General features: G+C 54.4%; 12 non-coding genes across 12 annotated transcripts; 7 read left to right on the top strand and 5 right to left on the bottom strand.

Moving 5' to 3' along the window:
* Positions 1-243: 243 nt before the first annotated feature.
* LOC134543619 (U1 spliceosomal RNA) lies at positions 244-406 on the top strand. The gene has a single exon (XR_010077103.1). It is a non-coding gene; the product is annotated as a U1 spliceosomal RNA (small nuclear RNA).
* Positions 407-705: 299 nt separating this feature from the next.
* Positions 706-825, bottom strand: LOC134543656 (U5 spliceosomal RNA). The gene has a single exon (XR_010077139.1). It is a non-coding gene; the product is annotated as a U5 spliceosomal RNA (small nuclear RNA).
* Positions 826-1368: 543 nt separating this feature from the next.
* Positions 1369-1531, top strand: LOC134543612 (U1 spliceosomal RNA). The gene has a single exon (XR_010077096.1). It is a non-coding gene; the product is annotated as a U1 spliceosomal RNA (small nuclear RNA).
* A 6372-nt stretch (positions 1532-7903) lies between these two features.
* Positions 7904-8066, top strand: LOC134543662 (U1 spliceosomal RNA). The gene has a single exon (XR_010077145.1). It is a non-coding gene; the product is annotated as a U1 spliceosomal RNA (small nuclear RNA).
* Positions 8067-8365: 299 nt separating this feature from the next.
* On the bottom strand, positions 8366-8485 carry LOC134543655 (U5 spliceosomal RNA). The gene has a single exon (XR_010077138.1). It is a non-coding gene; the product is annotated as a U5 spliceosomal RNA (small nuclear RNA).
* A 543-nt stretch (positions 8486-9028) lies between these two features.
* On the top strand, positions 9029-9191 carry LOC134543650 (U1 spliceosomal RNA). The gene has a single exon (XR_010077134.1). It is a non-coding gene; the product is annotated as a U1 spliceosomal RNA (small nuclear RNA).
* A 299-nt stretch (positions 9192-9490) lies between these two features.
* On the bottom strand, positions 9491-9610 carry LOC134543654 (U5 spliceosomal RNA). The gene has a single exon (XR_010077137.1). It is a non-coding gene; the product is annotated as a U5 spliceosomal RNA (small nuclear RNA).
* Positions 9611-10153: 543 nt separating this feature from the next.
* Positions 10154-10316, top strand: LOC134543639 (U1 spliceosomal RNA). Its single transcript, XR_010077123.1, has one exon. It is a non-coding gene; the product is annotated as a U1 spliceosomal RNA (small nuclear RNA).
* Positions 10317-10615: 299 nt separating this feature from the next.
* On the bottom strand, positions 10616-10735 carry LOC134543653 (U5 spliceosomal RNA). Its single transcript, XR_010077136.1, has one exon. It is a non-coding gene; the product is annotated as a U5 spliceosomal RNA (small nuclear RNA).
* A 543-nt stretch (positions 10736-11278) lies between these two features.
* LOC134543628 (U1 spliceosomal RNA) lies at positions 11279-11441 on the top strand. Its single transcript, XR_010077112.1, has one exon. It is a non-coding gene; the product is annotated as a U1 spliceosomal RNA (small nuclear RNA).
* A 299-nt stretch (positions 11442-11740) lies between these two features.
* LOC134543651 (U5 spliceosomal RNA) lies at positions 11741-11860 on the bottom strand. The gene has a single exon (XR_010077135.1). It is a non-coding gene; the product is annotated as a U5 spliceosomal RNA (small nuclear RNA).
* Positions 11861-12403: 543 nt separating this feature from the next.
* On the top strand, positions 12404-12566 carry LOC134543605 (U1 spliceosomal RNA). The gene has a single exon (XR_010077090.1). It is a non-coding gene; the product is annotated as a U1 spliceosomal RNA (small nuclear RNA).
* Positions 12567-12633: the final 67 nt, after the last annotated feature.

The following is a 12633-nucleotide window of genomic DNA, read 5'->3' as shown; positions in this document are numbered from 1 at the left end:
GGCGGTCGACCGTCGCCGTGGGTACAGAAACAAAGGAAACGAGGTGCGAGTAGAAACGGGCAGTTGTAGGAAGAAATTGTATTTGCATTGTTGGTGTGTACTGTCATGTAGTGTGATGAACTGGCACGGGAGTGTTATGTCTGGGGAAAGAGCTGTTTCGGAGGTAGAAGTACATAACCTCAAAACACGTTGATGAGGTGGTCCGAGCTCCAAGTGAAATAGAAAAGCGAAACACTGCGCAGCATACTTACCTGGCGTAGGGGCTACCCTGATCAAGCAGGGGGTTCCCCCAGGGTGAGGCTCTTCCCTTGCACTTCGGTTGAGCTGACCTCTGCGATTACCCCAAATGTGGGTAACTCGGGCGCGTAATTTTTGGTAGTCGGGACTGCGTTCGCGCTGTCCCGGTGAAAAAATTTCAACTTAGTAGTTGTGAAGTAGTGTTAAGAATTATGTACAGTGAAGTGTAATTTTTTTTTTTTTTTTCATCTGTGTATGGTATGTAATGCATTCGTAGGTCTCAAGTTTACGGTGCCTTGGCGAACAACCCCACCGTCTTGAAAGTGCGGAAGGAAGGTACGTAATTGTGCATGGTAATAGTTGAAAAAAGAAAAAAAAAATTCCCATGAACGATACTTGTCCAATTCGATTTTTCAGATTTCCCCCTCCCCGCCTCACCCCCGGGCCCAGTGGTTTAACGGTAACCGGCCCAGTGTGTAAACACTGGGCACAACAAAAAATTGTTTAAAGACTCATCAAATGTTCCCCTCCACGGAAATCTTTAGTAAAAGGCGAAAGATTTATGCGTTTGAAGGGAAACCAGAGCACGGTTGAAACTTTGAAAATCCGGACTATATAGGAAAAATGTGCGGACCACCACTAATGGTGAAAATAGCGTACGGTCGTGCAGCCTGAAGCCGCGAATCGTCCGAAAATCGCCTCGTGGGACACGGCACTCGATATTTCGTGAAACCCTAGGTATGTTGCTAATGGAAAAAAGTTCCCCTCTCGACTGTGCCGTGGTGCCCGCCTTTTTGCCGAGGCGGACGCGACGACCCGAGTGCCGCCACGCGGCAAACGGTGTAACCAAGTGCCGCCACGCGGCAAACGGGGTAACCAAATGCACGCGGCGGTCGACCGTCGCCGTGGGTACAGAAACAAAGGAAACGAGGTGCGAGTAGAAACGGGCAGTTGTAGGAAGAAATTGTATTTGCATTGTTGGTGTGTACTGTCATGTAGTGTGATGAACTGGCACGGGAGTGTTATGTCTGGGGAAAGAGCTGTTTCGGAGGTAGAAGTACATAACCTCAAAACACGTTGATGAGGTGGTCCGAGCTCCAAGTGAAATAGAAAAGCGAAACACTGCGCAGCATACTTACCTGGCGTAGGGGCTACCCTGATCAAGCAGGGGGTTCCCCCAGGGTGAGGCTCTTCCCTTGCACTTCGGTTGAGCTGACCTCTGCGATTACCCCAAATGTGGGTAACTCGGGCGCGTAATTTTTGGTAGTCGGGACTGCGTTCGCGCTGTCCCGGTGAAAAAATTTCAACTTAGTAGTTGTGAAGTAGTGTTAAGAATTATGTACAGTGAAGTGTAATTTTTTTTTTTTTTTTCATCTGTGTATGGTATGTAATGCATTCGTAGGTCTCAAGTTTACGGTGCCTTGGCGAACAACCCCACCGTCTTGAAAGTGCGGAAGGAAGGTACGTAATTGTGCATGGTAATAGTTGAAAAAAGAAAAAAAAAATTCCCATGAACGATACTTGTCCAATTCGATTTTTCAGATTTCCCCCTCCCCGCCTCACCCCCGGGCCCAGTGGTTTAACGGTAACCGGCCCAGTGTGTAAACACTGGGCACAACAAAAAATTGTTTAAAGACTCATCAAATGTTCCCCTCCACGGAAATCTTTAGTTTTTTTTTTTTTTTTTTTTTTTTTTTTTTTTTTTTTTTTTTTTTTTTTTTTTTTTTTTTTTAACAAAGGGAACTCCCACTGAAGGGAGTTACCCACCAAAAAATTCATCTTTAATATAAAAAGCGGATACAGGTGAACACAAATAAAACACAACATAGAACACGAATACATGGCCACAAGGGCGAATGGTGACAATCTTTATTCAACACTGACGAAACGGGGCCCCTCCGACGATACCGTCCTAGAGGTCCAGCTGCTTGTTGGGCGGCGAATCTTCTGTGGGCTGCCGGGGGCGACTCGGGGCGCAGAAGGTGCCGGGCCGCAGATGAAGACGGTCCGGAGCAGTGGCGATGTTAGGCAGTAGTTCACTGAGAGCAGAGATCTTGATGGGATGATGCCTGGTAACATTCCTCAGAGCCAACCGTGGACGTGGTGATCACCGTCGTCAGCTGCCGGGCCCACCAGCCGCGACTGCACCAGCGTCAACGTCATCAGGGTCAGGGCGTCTCAAATGATCGTAGGTAAAGAGCGGTCGGCGGGGGTGAGGAGCGTCAGGCAGGGGCTCTGCAAGGAGTCGGATCAGGGGGTTGTCAGAACGCCGGCAGTGGCGGAGAAACTTCTTAGTCACCTTGCAGAGCAGCTCGTGTAAGTGCGGGAGCCCAGTCTGGTCCAGGAGGGTCTGTCGTAAGGTGGCGCGAGGGAGACCGAGCAGGAGGCGGGCACCGAGAAAGTAGGACCGGGTGATCGGACGGAGGTTGTACAGAGAGGAGTGGACCCAAGCCGGGCACGCGTAGAGGAAGTGGGGAAGAACAAAGGAACGGTAGGCAGTCACACGAACGTCGAGAGGGGTGCCGGATGTCGGTCTGAGTATGGTGGCCAGCTGAGCCATGACGGCACGGGACTTGGTGCGGATTGAGTCGAGGTGCGGCAGAAAAGTAAAGGTATTGTCTAGGGTGACCCCCAGATAACGGATGCGAGGCGACCAGGGGATGGCTACGGTGGAGATGACTGGCGGGTGGTCGTGGTGTGGATGAAGTCGGGAGAAGAGGATGGATCGTGATTTAGAGTGATTGAGCCCGATGCCATGCGCGAGGAACTGATTGTTGAGGGAAGTGAGGCCGCGGCCGAGACGGTCGCAGAGCAGCCGCTCGGAAACTGAAGAGGCCAGGAGACAGGTATCATCGGCGTACTGGACAAGATAGGTGCCGGGAGGGGGCTTGAGATCAGAGATGTGGAGGGTAAAAAGTAGCGGTGAGAGAATGGCGCCCTGGGGGACGCCGGCGGAGATGGGGCGGGGGCCGGAGAGGACCCCCTCCACCCGAACCCGGAAGGTGCGACCCTCCAGGAAGGAGCAGAGGAGGCGGATGAGATGAGATGAGAGGTCGGTGGCAGAGAGGCGCTGGAGGAGCTGGGCATGCGGAACGGAATCGAAAGCACGGGCGAGGTCAAGAAGCACCATGCCCGTGTGTTGCCGCCTGGCGAATCCCTGGACCACCAGGTGCTCCACACGGGCAATGGCGTGGGTCGTCGAGTGGCGGGGGCGGAAACCGAACTGGTGGCGGGGTAGAAGGTCCAGGGTGGTGACTTGAAAGAGGAGACGGCGGTGGATCGCCCGTTCCGCGACCTTGGACAGAATAGGAAGAAGCGAGATGGGCCGAAAAGATGAAGGGAGAGACGGGGGCTTGCCAGGTTTGGGGATGGGTGAGACGACGGCGGTTTTCCAGGGGGTGGGGAAGTGGCAGAGGAGGAACATTGCGTTGAAAAGACGGGTCAGAAACACAAGGGCCTTGCGAGGTAGGGCACGGAGCACGGGGGAGGGCAGAGAGTCGTGGCCAGGAGCAGAACGGGGCCGAAGGCGGGCGAGCAGGGTGCGGACCTCGGAAGGCGTGACGAGCGGCAGGGGGAAGGTGGCCGGAAGGGGGGGCAAAGTGACGTGGCGAGACAGGAGGCGGGCCCCGTCCTCGTCGTCCGAAGACTCGGAGGACAGGGAAGGGCCGGGTGCGGATGCGAAGGTGGTCGCCAGGTAGGCGGCCACCGCCTCGGATCGCTCCGAGGCCGTTTCCGCCACACCCGTGGGGGTGGTCAGCGGGGGGATGGTGGTAGGAACCGAGCGGAGACGACGGACGTGAGACCAGAGGGAGCCGGAGCAAGCAGAGAGGGATTGGAGACGCCGAGTCTCCAGACGGGCCCTCCACTCCGCGACCAATCGCCGGCAGCGCCCCCGCAGCACCAGGTACACCCGCCGGTGCAGCAGGGAACGACTAGCCTGCCAGAGGACGCGGAAGCGGTTGCGCAAGGACAAGGCGTCCCGGAGGTAAGGCGGAAATGGGTCGACAAGGGGACGGGGGGGAACCAGAGGTATGTTGGCAGAGGCGGCCGCGGAAATGGCGTCGGTCAGCGAGAGAACGTTGGCGTCAAGGCGGGCAGGGGTATCGAACGGAACAGACAGGTCTATGGCAGCGGAGAGGGAACGCTGAAAACCGCCCCAGTCGGCCTTGGGAAAATCGAAGCGGGGGAGGTGGGGGTTAGAACGGGGGTGAAAGTGAAGTGTGGCAAGAACAGGCAAGTGGTCGGAGGTGCCGGAGGTGATGGTGGTGAGATCCGAGAGAATGGGGAGGGGCGTGGACAGTGCAAAGTCGATGATGCTGGGTTGCCGGTTGAGCTGGGCCGGAAAAAATGTCGGGGTCGGAGGGGCATAAAGAGAGAGAGGAGTACGCCGAAGGAGTTGCCGGAGGGAGCTGCCCCGCCGGTTCGCGGCGGCACAGCCCCAGAAGGGATGGGTGGCGTTGAAGTCCCCGGCCAGCACGACGTGGGCGTCGAGCCGACCGAGGGCGACAACGTCGGCCGTGGGAAAGGCGTACTGAGGGGGGAGGTACAAGGATACCAAGGTCAGGGAGTACGGGAGGCCGTGCAAGCGCACAGCAACCGCCTCGGCCGCGGGGGAAGAAGGGATGCGACGGCGATGATGTGAAATGGTGTTGCGGACGAGTAACGCCACCCCCCCGCCCCGACCATCGCGATCGGCACGGTGGACCGCATACCCGGGGACCAGGACGGGGGCAGAGGGGGAGAGCCAGGTCTCAGAAAGGAACACGACGTCGGGCGATCGCTCGTGGAGCAGGTGCAAAAGGTCGTGGAGCTTAGGGAGGAGGGAAAAGACGTTCCAGATGAGGACACTAAGGGGAGGGGCGGGATCCATCGAAGAAATTCAGAAGGGCCTGGAGGAGCACTTCGAACTTCTCGGTGGAGGTGCGGGCTCGGGAGAGTGCCGTCAGGACAGACCGGATGAGCGGGAGGTACTGTCGGATGAATGAAATGAAGTCGTGAATGAGGGATGAAAGCGACGAGCAGTCTGAGTCGGAGGCAAGCGGTCGAGAGTCAGAAGAAGGAGCGGAAGGAGGAGGGTGCGAGGTGGCAGAGGGGGGAACAACCGGTACAACGGGGGGAGGGCGTGCCCAAGCATTGGTGGAGAGAGCAGGAAACGTCTTGGGATCGGACAGGGACGGGACAGAGGGCCCGGTCCCCACGGCAGTCGTCGTGGCGTCAGTGAGTCGTTGAGGGTGTCGGCGCAGGTAAGCCTGAATCACGCGACAGTCAGTGGAAGTAGCGAAGTGGGCCCCGTCACAAAGCGTGCAGCGTCGGGTAGTCGAGGTGCAGTCCCGAGACCAGTGGGGCCCAGCGCACTTGAAACAGGCGAGGTCCCGGTGGCATCGGGAGGACGGGTGTCCAGGCCGCTGGCAGCGGTAGCACTGAGGTACGCGCCCCGAGCCGCGGTATTTCTCAACTGCCACCACCCAGCAGCCCAATGTCTTCAACTTCAGGAAGGGGGCTGCCTCACCCAGACCGGATGTAGTGACCAGGAAAGGCCGGGTCGTTGAAGTAGGAGAGGTGCGCATGGCCACCACAGATGCCACAGGTAGGTGCAGGTCGAGCAGGGACTGGGTGACCTCGTCAGCCGTCGTGGAGAGAGGGAGTTTCTTGATCACAACTCGATCGGCACGCTCGTCGGGGCGGAGATGGGTGTAGGGTTTATATCCGAGGCGTTGGAGTTCGTCAAATAGGAGCTGGTGGTCCTGAGGGTTGCTGGTATAAAAGGAGGTGCGGTCATTGACGGAGGTGACAGAGAGAGGACCGGAGAGGAGAGACTGAAAACGTTGTGCAGTGGCGAAGGGGCCGGCTGTGGGCGTGAGAAGGCAGGCGATCGGAGGCATGCGAGGCGTGCGAGGAGTGGAGGTAGGCGGGCGAGGCGCCGCCGAGGAGGAGGCACGAGGCTGCGAGGCTGGAGGGCGGGGTGGAGCACGAGATGAGCTGGGACTCGTCGAAGAGGGGCCCGGGAGAGTGGTGAAGGGCACAGGAGGAGGTTGCGTGTCGGGCCGGTGCCGCTTAGCATGCTGCTTGCGGCGGGGCTTGGCAGTCAAGGGTCGGTCCGAGGAGGCAGCCCCAGCGCCGTCGTCGGTGTCGGTATCCGGTAGACTGAGGAGACTGTCGTAGCGGTTGCTGGTAGGGACGGCATCGTCGGAGGAGTGCTGGTCGGGGTGGGCGCGCTTGACGGTCTTCGTGGGAACGATGAAGCCGGTGTCCATGGGAGTAGCAGTCGCAGCAGGAGGAACGGCGGCAGGCGGTGAGTCGGTCGGCAACAGCGGAAGAGAAGGCGCAGGAGACATGATCGGTGAAGTGATGCAGGCCGTGGTGGTAGTAGTAGTCACAGTTGGTGGTGTTGGAGCAGAGGTAGTCGTAGGCAGAGCGAGGATGGTGGAGACGTCCAGGCCGTGAAGATGTTTCGTCTCGCTGACCTTAATGCAAACAGTCTGGGTGCGCAGCCCGGCTGGCGCGGGGGAGGGAGGCGGAGCCACCCCCCCGACCCCAGCAGCGCCCGCCTCCCCAGACCCGACTTGCATGGTCTCCAAGCGCTGGCGATGCGGTCCACAGTATTGTCGTGGCTGGGGTGGCCGATTGTCAGTAGTCATCTCATCGCCAGAACCGGCCTCGGCCGAGGGCCTCGGACCAAAGTCGTCCCCGCCCTGGTTCGGCGTCATCGGGAGAGAGTCCATTCCAAACTCACCCCTCGGCCTCCCCAATAGGCTACAACTTGGTTGCCGGGAGTCACAAGAAGTGGCCTCGGCCGATGGCCTCTGACCGAGGTCGCCCCCGCCCTGGTTTGGCTTCATCGGGAGGGAGTCCATTCCAAACTCCCCCCTCAGCCGCCCCAATAGGCCGCGACTCGGTGGCGCACAGCACTCACAAGAAGAAGATCTAGGATCTAAGAACTAGATCTACACAAGAGCACTCCTGGTGGTCGACTCAGGAACTAGCAGCAGCAGGTCTCGGCGGCTCGCTGAAATTGCTGAAAGGAAACCAGTTAGTTAATGGCCAAAAGTGCTCAGATTTGCTTCAAAAAGCTTTTAAAAATTCCCCTGAACAGTTTGATGCCTTTGAAGGGAAACCAGAGCACGGTTGAAACTTTGAAAATCCGGACTATATAGGAAAAATGTGCGGACCACCACTAATGGTGAAAATAGCGTACGGTCGTGCAGCCTGAAGCCGCGAATCGTCCGAAAATCGCCTCGTGGGACACGGCACTCGATATTTCGTGAAACCCTAGGTATGTTGCTAATGGAAAAAAGTTCCCCTCTCGACTGTGCCGTGGTGCCCGCCTTTTTGCCGAGGCGGACGCGACGACCCGAGTGCCGCCACGCGGCAAACGGTGTAACCAAGTGCCGCCACGCGGCAAACGGGGTAACCAAATGCACGCGGCGGTCGACCGTCGCCGTGGGTACAGAAACAAAGGAAACGAGGTGCGAGTAGAAACGGGCAGTTGTAGGAAGAAATTGTATTTGCATTGTTGGTGTGTACTGTCATGTAGTGTGATGAACTGGCACGGGAGTGTTATGTCTGGGGAAAGAGCTGTTTCGGAGGTAGAAGTACATAACCTCAAAACACGTTGATGAGGTGGTCCGAGCTCCAAGTGAAATAGAAAAGCGAAACACTGCGCAGCATACTTACCTGGCGTAGGGGCTACCCTGATCAAGCAGGGGGTTCCCCCAGGGTGAGGCTCTTCCCTTGCACTTCGGTTGAGCTGACCTCTGCGATTACCCCAAATGTGGGTAACTCGGGCGCGTAATTTTTGGTAGTCGGGACTGCGTTCGCGCTGTCCCGGTGAAAAAATTTCAACTTAGTAGTTGTGAAGTAGTGTTAAGAATTATGTACAGTGAAGTGTAATTTTTTTTTTTTTTTTCATCTGTGTATGGTATGTAATGCATTCGTAGGTCTCAAGTTTACGGTGCCTTGGCGAACAACCCCACCGTCTTGAAAGTGCGGAAGGAAGGTACGTAATTGTGCATGGTAATAGTTGAAAAAAGAAAAAAAAAATTCCCATGAACGATACTTGTCCAATTCGATTTTTCAGATTTCCCCCTCCCCGCCTCACCCCCGGGCCCAGTGGTTTAACGGTAACCGGCCCAGTGTGTAAACACTGGGCACAACAAAAAATTGTTTAAAGACTCATCAAATGTTCCCCTCCACGGAAATCTTTAGTAAAAGGCGAAAGATTTATGCGTTTGAAGGGAAACCAGAGCACGGTTGAAACTTTGAAAATCCGGACTATATAGGAAAAATGTGCGGACCACCACTAATGGTGAAAATAGCGTACGGTCGTGCAGCCTGAAGCCGCGAATCGTCCGAAAATCGCCTCGTGGGACACGGCACTCGATATTTCGTGAAACCCTAGGTATGTTGCTAATGGAAAAAAGTTCCCCTCTCGACTGTGCCGTGGTGCCCGCCTTTTTGCCGAGGCGGACGCGACGACCCGAGTGCCGCCACGCGGCAAACGGTGTAACCAAGTGCCGCCACGCGGCAAACGGGGTAACCAAATGCACGCGGCGGTCGACCGTCGCCGTGGGTACAGAAACAAAGGAAACGAGGTGCGAGTAGAAACGGGCAGTTGTAGGAAGAAATTGTATTTGCATTGTTGGTGTGTACTGTCATGTAGTGTGATGAACTGGCACGGGAGTGTTATGTCTGGGGAAAGAGCTGTTTCGGAGGTAGAAGTACATAACCTCAAAACACGTTGATGAGGTGGTCCGAGCTCCAAGTGAAATAGAAAAGCGAAACACTGCGCAGCATACTTACCTGGCGTAGGGGCTACCCTGATCAAGCAGGGGGTTCCCCCAGGGTGAGGCTCTTCCCTTGCACTTCGGTTGAGCTGACCTCTGCGATTACCCCAAATGTGGGTAACTCGGGCGCGTAATTTTTGGTAGTCGGGACTGCGTTCGCGCTGTCCCGGTGAAAAAATTTCAACTTAGTAGTTGTGAAGTAGTGTTAAGAATTATGTACAGTGAAGTGTAATTTTTTTTTTTTTTTTCATCTGTGTATGGTATGTAATGCATTCGTAGGTCTCAAGTTTACGGTGCCTTGGCGAACAACCCCACCGTCTTGAAAGTGCGGAAGGAAGGTACGTAATTGTGCATGGTAATAGTTGAAAAAAGAAAAAAAAAATTCCCATGAACGATACTTGTCCAATTCGATTTTTCAGATTTCCCCCTCCCCGCCTCACCCCCGGGCCCAGTGGTTTAACGGTAACCGGCCCAGTGTGTAAACACTGGGCACAACAAAAAATTGTTTAAAGACTCATCAAATGTTCCCCTCCACGGAAATCTTTAGTAAAAGGCGAAAGATTTATGCGTTTGAAGGGAAACCAGAGCACGGTTGAAACTTTGAAAATCCGGACTATATAGGAAAAATGTGCGGACCACCACTAATGGTGAAAATAGCGTACGGTCGTGCAGCCTGAAGCCGCGAATCGTCCGAAAATCGCCTCGTGGGACACGGCACTCGATATTTCGTGAAACCCTAGGTATGTTGCTAATGGAAAAAAGTTCCCCTCTCGACTGTGCCGTGGTGCCCGCCTTTTTGCCGAGGCGGACGCGACGACCCGAGTGCCGCCACGCGGCAAACGGTGTAACCAAGTGCCGCCACGCGGCAAACGGGGTAACCAAATGCACGCGGCGGTCGACCGTCGCCGTGGGTACAGAAACAAAGGAAACGAGGTGCGAGTAGAAACGGGCAGTTGTAGGAAGAAATTGTATTTGCATTGTTGGTGTGTACTGTCATGTAGTGTGATGAACTGGCACGGGAGTGTTATGTCTGGGGAAAGAGCTGTTTCGGAGGTAGAAGTACATAACCTCAAAACACGTTGATGAGGTGGTCCGAGCTCCAAGTGAAATAGAAAAGCGAAACACTGCGCAGCATACTTACCTGGCGTAGGGGCTACCCTGATCAAGCAGGGGGTTCCCCCAGGGTGAGGCTCTTCCCTTGCACTTCGGTTGAGCTGACCTCTGCGATTACCCCAAATGTGGGTAACTCGGGCGCGTAATTTTTGGTAGTCGGGACTGCGTTCGCGCTGTCCCGGTGAAAAAATTTCAACTTAGTAGTTGTGAAGTAGTGTTAAGAATTATGTACAGTGAAGTGTAATTTTTTTTTTTTTTTTCATCTGTGTATGGTATGTAATGCATTCGTAGGTCTCAAGTTTACGGTGCCTTGGCGAACAACCCCACCGTCTTGAAAGTGCGGAAGGAAGGTACGTAATTGTGCATGGTAATAGTTGAAAAAAGAAAAAAAAAATTCCCATGAACGATACTTGTCCAATTCGATTTTTCAGATTTCCCCCTCCCCGCCTCACCCCCGGGCCCAGTGGTTTAACGGTAACCGGCCCAGTGTGTAAACACTGGGCACAACAAAAAATTGTTTAAAGACTCATCAAATGTTCCCCTCCACGGAAATCTTTAGTAAAAGGCGAAAGATTTATGCGTTTGAAGGGAAACCAGAGCACGGTTGAAACTTTGAAAATCCGGACTATATAGGAAAAATGTGCGGACCACCACTAATGGTGAAAATAGCGTACGGTCGTGCAGCCTGAAGCCGCGAATCGTCCGAAAATCGCCTCGTGGGACACGGCACTCGATATTTCGTGAAACCCTAGGTATGTTGCTAATGGAAAAAAGTTCCCCTCTCGACTGTGCCGTGGTGCCCGCCTTTTTGCCGAGGCGGACGCGACGACCCGAGTGCCGCCACGCGGCAAACGGTGTAACCAAGTGCCGCCACGCGGCAAACGGGGTAACCAAATGCACGCGGCGGTCGACCGTCGCCGTGGGTACAGAAACAAAGGAAACGAGGTGCGAGTAGAAACGGGCAGTTGTAGGAAGAAATTGTATTTGCATTGTTGGTGTGTACTGTCATGTAGTGTGATGAACTGGCACGGGAGTGTTATGTCTGGGGAAAGAGCTGTTTCGGAGGTAGAAGTACATAACCTCAAAACACGTTGATGAGGTGGTCCGAGCTCCAAGTGAAATAGAAAAGCGAAACACTGCGCAGCATACTTACCTGGCGTAGGGGCTACCCTGATCAAGCAGGGGGTTCCCCCAGGGTGAGGCTCTTCCCTTGCACTTCGGTTGAGCTGACCTCTGCGATTACCCCAAATGTGGGTAACTCGGGCGCGTAATTTTTGGTAGTCGGGACTGCGTTCGCGCTGTCCCGGTGAAAAAATTTCAACTTAGTAGTTGTGAAGTAGTGTTAAGAATTATGTACAGTGAAGTGTAATTTTTTTTTTTTTTTTCATCTGTGTATGGTATGTAATGCATTCGTAGGTCTCAAGTTTACGGTGCCTTGGCGAACAACCCCACCGTCTTGAAAGTGCGGAAGGAAGGTACGTAATTGTGCATGGTAATAGTTGAAAAAAGAAAAAAAAAATTCCCATGAACGATACTTGTCCAATTCGATTTTTCAGATTTCCCCCTCCCCGCCTCACCCCCGGGCCCAGTGGTTTAACGGTAACCGGCCCAGTGTGTAAACACTGGGCACAACAAAAAATTGTTTAAAGACTCATCAAATGTTCCCCTCCACGGAAATCTTTAGTAAAAGGCGAAAGATTTATGCGTTTGAAGGGAAACCAGAGCACGGTTGAAACTTTGAAAATCCGGACTATATAGGAAAAATGTGCGGACCACCACTAATGGTGAAAATAGCGTACGGTCGTGCAGCCTGAAGCCGCGAATCGTCCGAAAATCGCCTCGTGGGACACGGCACTCGATATTTCGTGAAACCCTAGGTATGTTGCTAATGGAAAAAAGTTCCCCTCTCGACTGTGCCGTGGTGCCCGCCTTTTTGCCGAGGCGGACGCGACGACCCGAGTGCCGCCACGCGGCAAACGGTGTAACCAAGTGCCGCCACGCGGCAAACGGGGTAACCAAATGCACGCGGCGGTCGACCGTCGCCGTGGGTACAGAAACAAAGGAAACGAGGTGCGAGTAGAAACGGGCAGTTGTAGGAAGAAATTGTATTTGCATTGTTGGTGTGTACTGTCATGTAGTGTGATGAACTGGCACGGGAGTGTTATGTCTGGGGAAAGAGCTGTTTCGGAGGTAGAAGTACATAACCTCAAAACACGTTGATGAGGTGGTCCGAGCTCCAAGTGAAATAGAAAAGCGAAACACTGCGCAGCATACTTACCTGGCGTAGGGGCTACCCTGATCAAGCAGGGGGTTCCCCCAGGGTGAGGCTCTTCCCTTGCACTTCGGTTGAGCTGACCTCTGCGATTACCCCAAATGTGGGTAACTCGGGCGCGTAATTTTTGGTAGTCGGGACTGCGTTCGCGCTGTCCCGGTGAAAAAATTTCAACTTAGTAGTTGTGAAGTAGTGTTAAGAATTATGTACAGTGAAGTGTAATTTTTT

The sequence above is a fragment of the Bacillus rossius genome, unplaced genomic scaffold, assembly GCF_032445375.1.
Source record: "Bacillus rossius redtenbacheri isolate Brsri unplaced genomic scaffold, Brsri_v3 Brsri_v3_scf138, whole genome shotgun sequence".
Classification (NCBI taxonomy): Eukaryota; Metazoa; Arthropoda; class Insecta; order Phasmatodea; family Bacillidae; genus Bacillus; species Bacillus rossius.
The sequence above is the reverse complement of the archived record's forward strand: the minus strand, read 5'-3'. Positions and strand labels throughout refer to the sequence as shown.